This window comes from Sus scrofa, chromosome 7, assembly GCF_054392235.1.
Source record: "Sus scrofa isolate SSC_HxYL_T2T_F1_AM1 chromosome 7, Sscrofa_HxYL_maternal_Yorkshire_Landrace_v2.0, whole genome shotgun sequence".
In the NCBI taxonomy this organism is placed as follows: Eukaryota; Metazoa; Chordata; class Mammalia; order Artiodactyla; family Suidae; genus Sus; species Sus scrofa.
Window position 1 is genome coordinate 41554840 of NC_139389.1, and position 10339 is coordinate 41565178.

Here is a 10339-nt window from a genome sequence, read left to right on the forward strand (position 1 = left end):
TCCTTTTCTACCACAGGGAGGTTTGCTGACTTTCACAAAGATATATACCTTCAAGCACTTTTGCAAACCAAGGGAAGAAGCTTTACTTGAAATTTTAAAAAGAAAGAATGAAAAGAAAATTCACTCTTGGGACATTATGAGAAATGTTCTTCATGTATTGGCTTACCTGACATGTATACCTTTTTTTTTTTTTTCTTTTTTGGCTGCCCCACGGCATATAGAGTTCCTGGGCCAGGGATCAGATCCAAGCAGCGGTGGCAACCTACCTAAGGATACTGCTAGATTCTTTTTTTTTTTTTTTTTTTTTTTTTTTTTTTGTCTTTTTGCCTTTTCTAGGGCCATTTCCCATGGCATAAGGAGGTTCCCAGGCTAAGGGTCTAATCAGAGCTGTAACTGCGGGCCTACGCCAGAGCCACAGCAACGCGAGATCCGAGCCGCGTCTGCGACCTACACCACAGCTCACGGCAATGCCGGATCCTTAACCCACTGAGCGAGGGCAGGGATCGAACCCTCACCCTCATGGTTCCTAGTCGGATTCGTTAACCACTGAGCCATGATGGGAACTCCAGGATACTGCTAGATTCTTAACCCACTGTGCCAGGCCCGGAATCACACCTGCATTCTGGCACTGCAGAGATGCCACCAATCCTGCTGAGCCACAGCAGGAACTCTGACATTATTTTTAATTTTATGAATGTGTTAAACCTTTCAATTCAGTGTTGTGAGGTCAACATTATAGATGCTTCTTAAAAAATTAAAAATTCTCAGTTATCAACAAGAAACTGGAAGATGTGCTTTCCTAAGATGAAGTTGTGATACAAAATGCTGTCAGTTTCGGAGTTCCTGTCATGGCTCAGTGGTTAAAGAATCCGACTAGGAACCATGAGGTTGCGGGTTCGATCCCTGGCCTTGCTCAGTGGGTTAAGGATCCGGTGTTGCCGTGAGCTGTGGTGTAGGTTGCAGACGCGGCTTGGATCCTGCATTGCTGTGGCTCTGGCGTAGGCTGGCAGCTACAGCTTCGATTAGACCCCTAGCCTCGGAACCTCCTTATGCTGTGGGGGTGGCCCAAGAAATGGCAAAAAGACAAAAAAAAAAAAAAAAAAGTTATTTCTGTCTTACAGCTTCTAACTTGAACCATAGATCTGCAATCCATTTCTTTCTCTTTCTCTTTCTCTTTTTTTTTGGGCCATGCTGGTGGCATGTAGAAGTTCCAGGGCCAGCAATCAAACCCATGCTACAGCCACAACCCAAGCCGCTGCAATGACAATGCTTGATCCTTAATACAGTGCCTCACATGGGAACTCCTGAGGATGAATTTATTATCTTAGAACCAAAAAAATGCAATTGGAGTTTAACTCAAATATTTTTGAAGAGTTCTAGTACTCCTTGAGAAAGCATTATTCTTTTTTTTTTAATTTTTTTTATTTTATTTTCCCACTGTACAGCAAGGGGGTCAGGTTATCCTTACATGTATACATTACAATTACAGTTTTTCCCCCACCATTTCTTCTGTTGCAACATGAGTATCTAGACATAGTTCTCAATGCTATTCAGCGGGATCTCCTTGTAAATCTATTCTAGGTTGTGTCTGATAAGCCCAAGCTCCCGATCCCTCCCACTCCCTCCCCCTCCCATCAGGCAACCACAAGTCTCTTCTCCAAGTCCATGATTGTCTCTTCTGAGGAGATGTTCATTTGTGCTGGATATTACATTCCAGTTATAAGTGATATCATATGGTATTTGTCTTTGTCTTTCTGGCTCATTTCACTCAGTATGAGATTCTCTAGTTCCATCCATGTTGCTGCAAATGGCATGATGTCATCCTTTTTTATGGCTGAGTAGTATTCTATTGTGTATATATACCACATCTTCCGAATCCAATCATCTGGCGATGGACATTTGGATTGTTTCCATGTTCTGGCTATTGTGAATAGTGCTGCAATGAACATGCGGGTGCATGTGTCTCTTTTAAGTAGAGCTTTGTCCGGATAGATGCCCAAGAGTGGGATTGCAGGGTCATATGGAAGTTCTATGTATAGATTTCTAAGGTATCTCCAAACTGTTCTCCATAGTGGCTGTACCAGTTTACATTCCCACCAACAGTGCAGGAGGGTTCCCTTTTCTCCACAGCCCCTCCAGCACTTGTTATTTGTGGATTTATTAAGAGAAAGCATTATTCTTGCCTTGATTTAAAAGAAAAACTTTAGAAGCTTTAATCCCATTTGCAAAAATAACCTTTATGAATCCACAAATGGGAATTTTTAGCACTTCTGACCATCGAAACAAAAATTAAAATTGAATTTCCAACAAAATGTGTCAAAGACCATCTCACAATTTTTTAAGTTAAGCAACAGCTTTCTCACTGTTAAATATATATGTTTATAAATATATGTGTATATTGGATACTTTTTTTTTTTTGTCTTTTTGCCATTTCTTGGGCTGTTCCTGCGATCCTTAACCCACTGAGCAAGGCCAGGGATCAAACCCGCAACCTCATGGTTCCTAGTCGGATTCGTTAACCACTGAGCTACGACGGGAACTCCCTGGATAATTTTTTTATTGAGGTAAATTTTACAACCAGTGAAATCACAGATGTTAAGTGTGAATAGTTCCATGAATTTTGACAATGTGTATACCTGTGTAACCACCAAATCAATCAAGATAAAAAAATACTTCCCCAGAAAGTTTCCTCATACCACTTTTTCCTCAGCTGCAGCTCCAGTTCCTCCTTTATTATTTTTATTATTTTTGCTTGTTAGAGCCGCATGGAAGTTCCCAGGGTCTAATCGGAGCTACAGCTGCTGGCCTACACCACAGCCACAGCAACACAGGATCTGAGCTGAGTCTGCAACTTACACCACAGCTCACGGCAACGCCGGATCTCCGAGGCCAGGGATTGAACCTGAAACCTCATGGTTCCTAGTCGTATTTGTTTCTACTGTGCCACAATGGGAACTCCTCTAATTCCTCTTTTAGACTGGGAACTTCTATATGCTGCAGGTGCAGCCATTAAAAGAAAAAAAAAAGTTCCTGGAGTTCCAGTCGTGGCGCAGTGGTTAACGAATCCGACTAGGAACCATGAGGTGGTGGGTTCGATCCTTGGCCTTGCTCAGTGGGTTAAGGATCTGGCGTTGCAGTGAGCTGTGGTGTATGTTGCAGATGGAGGCTGGGATCCCACGTGACTGTGGCCGTGGTGTAGGCTGGCGGCCACAGCTCCGATGGGACCCCTGGCCTGGGAACTTCCATATGCTGCGGATGCAGCACTAGAAAAGGCAAAAAATATATATATATATAATAATAATAATAATAATAATAATTCCTGGGCCAGGGATTGAACCTGTGCCATAGCAGTGTCCAGAGCCACTGCAGTGGCAATGCCAGATCCTTAACCTGTTGCACCACCAGGGGACATCAATTTTGACTGTTCTTGAACTCCATATACATAGTCATAGTATATATATTCTCCAGTGCTTGGGCTTCTTTCAATTATCATTATATTTTTTCAGGTGATTATAAACAAAGATGCTATGAGCATTCCTGTACAAGTCTTTTTGTGTGCATTTGTTTTCATTTATCTTATAAATACCTAGAGGTGAAATTGCTGAGTCATAGAGTAAGTGTATGTTTAACTTCATGAGAAACTGCCACACTGATTCCAGGTGACAGATGAGGGTGGTGGTTGCTCCATACCCTTATCAGCATTTGGTTTTGCCTGTGTATTTAATTTCAGCCATTCTAGTGGGTGTGAAGTGGTATTTCACTGTAGTTTAAATTTCATGTTCTTGATAACTAACAATGTGTATAGTTAACTTGGTTTTTTTAGTGCACAGTTCTGTAAGTTTTAATGCATGTAGATTAATGTAATTACTGCACAATGAGGATACAAAACAGTTCCATCACTGCAGCCATCCCTTCTGCATCCCACTTGATTTTATGGTCAAACCTTTCCCCCGTTCCTAACTCCTAACAATCACAAACCTATTCGTTGTCCCCATAGGTTTGTCTTTTCTGGAGTGTCATGTAGATGGAGTCATACAACATGTAACCGTTGGAGACTGGCTTCTTTCACTCAGCTTGTGAAACTCTTTCATGTTGTTGCATTTGTGAATAGTTTGTTCTCTTTATTACTCATAGTTTGTGTATCCATTTTCCTACAGAAAGAACACTTGAGTTCTTTCTAGACAATTATGAATAGAACAGCTCTCTCTATAAACCTTTGTGGGTTTTTTTGTTTGTTTTTTTGTTTTTGTGGTGGTGGGGAGTGGGCATGCTGGTGGCATGCAGAAGTTTCTGGGTCAGGGATTGAACTGGTGCCACAGCTGTGACCCACACCACAGCAGTGACAATGCCGGATCCTTAATTGTGAGGCCACCAGGGAATGCCTGTATTTGGTTTTTGTGTGAACATAAGATTCACTTATATAAGGCAAACAGCTAAGTGTGAGTCCTGGGTAACAAGGTACATATGTATTCCAGTTTATAAACTGCCAAACTGTTATCTAGAGTGCTTGTACCACTTTGCATACCCATCAGCAATGGATAAGAGTTCCAGCTGCTTCACATCTTCACCAGCACTTGGTATTGTCAGGTTTTTTTTTTTTTTTTTTAATCATAGGCATTCTAATTGGTGTGTATCTTACTGCAGTTTTAATTTGCCTTCCATAAGAGCAAATGAGATTGAGTATCTTTGGGTGCTTATTTGTCATCCACATATTTTATTTGGTGAGCTAGCTGCTTAAATCTTTTGCCCACTTAAAAAATTGTATTATATTGGAGTTCCCATCATAGTGCAGTGGTTAACGAATCCGACTAGGAACCATGAGGTTGTGGGTTCGATCCCTGGCCTTGCTCAGTGGGTTAAGGATCCAGCATTGCCATGAGCTGTGGTGTAGGTTGCAGATGCGGCTCGGATCCCGCGTTGCTGTGGCTCTGGCGTAGGCTGGCAGCTACAGCTCCAATTAGACCCCTCGCCTGGGAACCTCCATATGCCGTGGGAGCGGCCCAAGAAATGGTAAAAAGACCAAAAAAAAAAAAAAAATTGTATTATGGAGTTCCCATCGTGGCTCAGGGGAAACGAATCTGACTAGTATCCATGAGGACGCAGGTTCAGTCCTTGGCCTTGCTCAGTGGGTTAAGGATCTGGCATTGCCATGAGCTATGGTGTAGTTTGGATCATGGTTGGATCCCATGTGGCTGTGGCTGTGGCATAGGCTGGCAGCTGCAGCTCCAATTCGACCCCTAGCCTGGGAACCTCCATATGTTGCGGGTGCAGCCCTAAAAAGACAAAAAGACAAAAAAAATATTGTTTTCTTACTGTTGAATATGGCCAGTTCTTTATATATCCTGGATACAAATGTGTGGGATATATGATTTGCAAATATTTTCTCCTAGTCTGTAACTTCTCTTTTCATTTTCTTTCTTTCTTTTTTGTCTAGGGCCACACCCAAGGCATGTGGAATCTCCCAGGCTAAGGGTTGAATTGGAGCTGTAGCTGCCGGCCTACACCACAGCCACAGCAACAGAGGATCTGAGCTGCATCTGCAACTTATACCACAGCTCGCGGCAACGCCAAATTCTTAACCCACTGAGCCATGCCAGGGAATGAACCTGCATCCTCACGTATACTAGTTAGATTCATTACCACTGAGCCACGACAGAAATTCTCTTTTCATTTTCTTAATAGTATTTTTTACAGAACAATAGTTTTTTATTTTGATGCAGTCTGATATATCAATGTTTTATTTTATAGATCATGATTTGACCCTGCAGACGTTAGAATGGAAATACTAAACATCTCTATACATATAAATGAACCAATTGATGTGAATCAATTCCTTAAAAACTACAGAATACCATCACCCAAGAAGAAATAATTTACCTGAATAGTTCTCTGTTTTTTTTTAATTGACTTAATAGTTTTAATTTTTGAAAAATAACTTAAATGGAGTTCTCTTCGTGGCTCAGTGGTTAATGAACCCGACTAGGATCCACGAGGATGCAGGTTCAATCCCTGGCTTCGCTAAATGGGATCCAGCATTGCCGTGAGCTGTGGTATAGTTTACAGACACGGCTACAGCTCCAAATCAACCCCCAGCTCGGGAACCTCCATATGCCTTGGGTGCGGCCCTAAAAAGAAAAAGGAAAAAAAAAAAAAACCTTAAAAATTGAGGGCCAGATGGCTTCGCTGTTGAATTCTACAAAATATATAAAGAAGAAATTACACCAATCCTACACAATCACTTCCAGAAAATAAAAGAGGAAAGAACATTTTCCAAAGTATTATAGGACATCAGCATTATTCTGATACCAAAACCAGATAAGACAAGAGAAGAAAAGAAATTTGCAGACAAACATCCTTCACGAACATTAGAAGCAAAAGTCCTAAACAAAATATTAATGAATCAAATCCTACAATGTAAAAAAGAGTTCTACACCTTGGCCGAGTAGGGTTTATCCCAGGAATGTAAGGCTGTTTAAATATTAAAATATCTGGAATTCCCATTGTGGCTCAGTGGTAACAAACCCCAGTAGTATCCATGAGGATGAGAGTTCGATCCCTGGCCTTATTCATTGGTTCAGGATCCGGCCTTGCTGTGAGCTGTGGTGTAGGCTGGTGGCTGCAGCTCTGCTTTGACGCCTAGCTTGGGAACCTCCATATGCCACACATGTGGCCCTAGAAAGCAAAAAAATAAAATACATAAAGTGAAATAAAATCTCAATGAATGCAATTCATATTGTCAAACATAAAAATCAAGCTTCATGATCACATTAATTAAAGCAGTAAAAGCATTAGACAAAATTCAATAATCATTTATGATTAAAAACTAGTAATAAAAGAGAAGGGTATATATATATTTAATTATCACAATGTAATATGCTTACATATACATTTATATGTCTCTCTCTCTACACACACACACACACACACACACACACACACAATCCTATATAATGATTAGAGTCTGAATGCTTTTGCACTGAGAGTGTAAGAAACCTGAAAAACAAACCTGCCTCTATATTGAATCTATTTCTTTAGTTCTAACCTTTGTGCTCTCTGGCCTGTGCTTAGTCATTCTGTCTCTGCTCTTCTGTAAAGGAATGTTGCCTATGGTCTGAAGTATACATAATAGCCCTTTCTCAAGGCTCTGCTTCCCAGGCTTGACCTTTAAAGGTGTAACACTTTTCATTCATATAGAGATATAAAGTTGCAGAACAGAGAATAACATTTGCCTTGTTGGAGGTTTTCCAGAAACATCATGGCCAGACCTACATGTATAACTGTAAGAACAAAGGATTATCACTTCCCCTCAAGGGTCTGACTGCACCAAGAGGTTTGCAACAAACAGCCACACAATCTCCCCTTTTAGTATAAAACAAGCCTGAATTCGAACTTGGGTAAAACGGTTCTTTGGAACACTAGTCTGCCAGCTTCTCAGCAGTCTGCTGACTTTCCAAATAAAGTTGCTACTCCTTGCCCCAACACTTTGTATCTCACTTGGCCTGTCCTGGGGTGGCAGGGTGAGCTGGGACTTGGTAACAAGATCAGGAACAAGGCAAGGATAAACACTTAACACTCAATCAAATGCTACTGGAAGTCCTAGCCAGTGCAGTAAGGTGGTGGTGGGGGGGGAGGTATTGATTGGAAAGGAAGAAAGAAGAGGATTCCATAACACAGGACATGAGGTCTACATAGAAAATCCTAAAAACTCTACAAAAAAAGTTCCTAAAATTAATAAGTGAGTTTTAAAACTTTGTAGAATTCAAGGTCAACAGACAAAAATTGATAATTCTATACATTAGCCATTAGCAATTGGATATCGGTTTTTTTCTTATGGCCTCACCCATGGCATGTTGGAAGCTCCCAGGCCAGGAATCAAATCCAAGGTGAAGCTGCAACCTACACCACAGCTGCAGCAACACTGGATCCTTTTAACCCACTGCACTGGGCCAGGGATTGAATCCGCACCTCCACGGCGACCCAAGCTGCTGCTGTTGGGTTCTTAATCCACTGTGCCACAGCAGGAACTCTGGATATTAAAATTCTTAAAATACCATTTACAAAAGCCTCAAGAAAATGAAATGTTCTAACAAAGCTTGTTCAACATATGTCTGCTAAAAAACTACAAAATTATGATGAAATAAATCAAAGACCTAGATACAGGTAAATACTACATTAAGGGACTGGGTGCTTCAATACAGTTAAGATGTAAATTATTCTTAAAGGATCTATCAGTTTCATGCAATTTCATTTAAAAATTCCAGCAGGGGAGTTCCCATCATGGCGCAGTGGTTAACGAATCCGACTGGGAACCATGAGGTTGAAGGTTCGGTCTCTGCCCTTGCTCAGTGGGTTGACGATCTGGCGTTGCCGTGAGCTGTGGTGTAGGTTGCAGACTCGGCTCGGATCCCAGGCCGGTGGCTACAGCTCCGATTTGACCCCTAGCCTGGGAACCTCCATATGCCGCAGGAGCGGCCCAAGAAATAGCTAAAAAAAAAAGACAACAACAACAAAAAAAACCATTAAAAATTTCAGCAGGAATTTTTGTAGACATAAACACACTGATCTTAAAATTTATGTGGAAAGGCAAAGGAACTTGGATACCAAAAACAATTTCAAAAAAAAGGATAAACCTGGAGAATTCATAATATCTGATTTTTTTTTTTCTTTTGTCTTTTTAGGGCTGCACCTGCAGCATATGGATGTTCCCAGGCTAAGTGTCCAATCAGAGCTGCAGCTGCTGGCCTATACCACAGCCACAGCAACTCGGAATCCGAGCTAAGTCTGTGACCTACACCACAGCTCACGGCAATGTCAGATCCTTAACCCACTCAGCGAGGCCAGGGATTGAACCTGTGTCCTCATGGATACTAGTCGGGTTCGTTAACCACTAATCCATAATATCTGATTTTTAAGACAACTATTAAAAAGATTTATTACAAGACATTATAATAATGGTAAGGGATAGTCACATAGTCAGTGGAATAGAATAGAGAGTTTAGAAATAGACTCAGCCTATTTCTTTTTGACAAAAGTACAAAGACAATTCAGGGGAGAAAGGATTGTTTTTTCAACATTAGGTGTTGGAACAACATTTAAACATCCATATACAATCATCATCATCATCTTCAACTAAACTATAACTTTATACAAAAATTAAAACTGGAGTTCCCGTCGTGGCTCAGTGGTTAACGAATCCGACTAGGAACCATGAGGTTGAGGGTTCGATCCCTGGCCTTGCTCAGTGGGTTAAGGATCCAGCATTGTCGTGAGCTGTGGTGTAGGTTGCAGACGAGGCTTGGATCCCTCATTGCTGTGGCTCTGGCATAGGCCGGCGGCTATAGCTCCGATTCGACCCCTAGCCAGGGGACCTCCATATGCCGTGGGAGCGGCCCAAGAGAATGGCAAAAAAAAAAAAAGACAAGAAAAATTAAAACCAAAATAGCTCATTATCCTAAACATAAAACTCTGAAACTTTTAGAAGAAAACATAGGAGAAAATCTTCATAATCTTGGGTTAGACAAAGAGTTCATAAATATGACATCAAATCATGATCTATAAAATAAAACGTTGATATATCAGACTGCCTCAAAATCAAAAACTATTGCTCTGTAAAAGATACTATTAAGAAAATGAACAGAATTTGTCTTTCGGCCTCGTAAGTTTATTTCTTTTACTTACTTTTTCAAAGAATGAGCTTTTGGTTTCATTATCTTTCTGTTTGGAATTTCATTGATTTTTGCTTTTATTTTATCATTCCCTTAATCTGCTTACTTTGGATTTTATGTATTTATTTTTTTTGACAGGAAAGTAGGATTTATTGGTGAGCGTTAAGGAGGGGACAACGCTGTCAAGACTCTCATGTGTGCATGGCCTGCCATTTGTCCAGGGGGCCGAGATAGGAATGTATTTGACCCCACAGCCATCCGGGCTAAGCCGCTTTTCTGCCACCATGTTTTCAAATTCATCTGTGTTGAACTTAGTAACTGCCTGGAGATGTGGATCTTCCGGCGGCCAGGGAACTTGAACTTGGCCCTGTGTAGTGCCTCAGTCACATGCTCCTTGTTCTGCAGCTTGGTGTGGATGGACATTATGACTTGGCCAATGCGGACCCTGGCCACCGTGCCCTGGGGCTTTCCAAAGGCACTGCACATACCTGTCTGGAGCTGAGATTGGAGACAGCAGGCCAGTCGTGACTGTCCACTGGAGAGGGCTGTTTCCAAGGTCCCTTAGGGCAACCTATAAGCAACAGGCTGCATACACTACCTAGGAGGCTGCTGTTTGCAGGCATTGCACACCGGACTCCCATAGGGAAAAGAGCCGTTGGCCTAACTGGCTGCAA

At 41.5% G+C, this 10339-nt stretch overlaps 1 non-coding gene across 1 annotated transcript; it reads right to left on the reverse strand.

Moving 5' to 3' along the window:
- Positions 1-10208: 10208 nt before the first annotated feature.
- LOC146401527 (small nucleolar RNA SNORA70) lies at positions 10209-10339 on the reverse strand. The gene has a single exon (XR_014811724.1). It is a non-coding gene; the product is annotated as a small nucleolar RNA SNORA70 (small nucleolar RNA).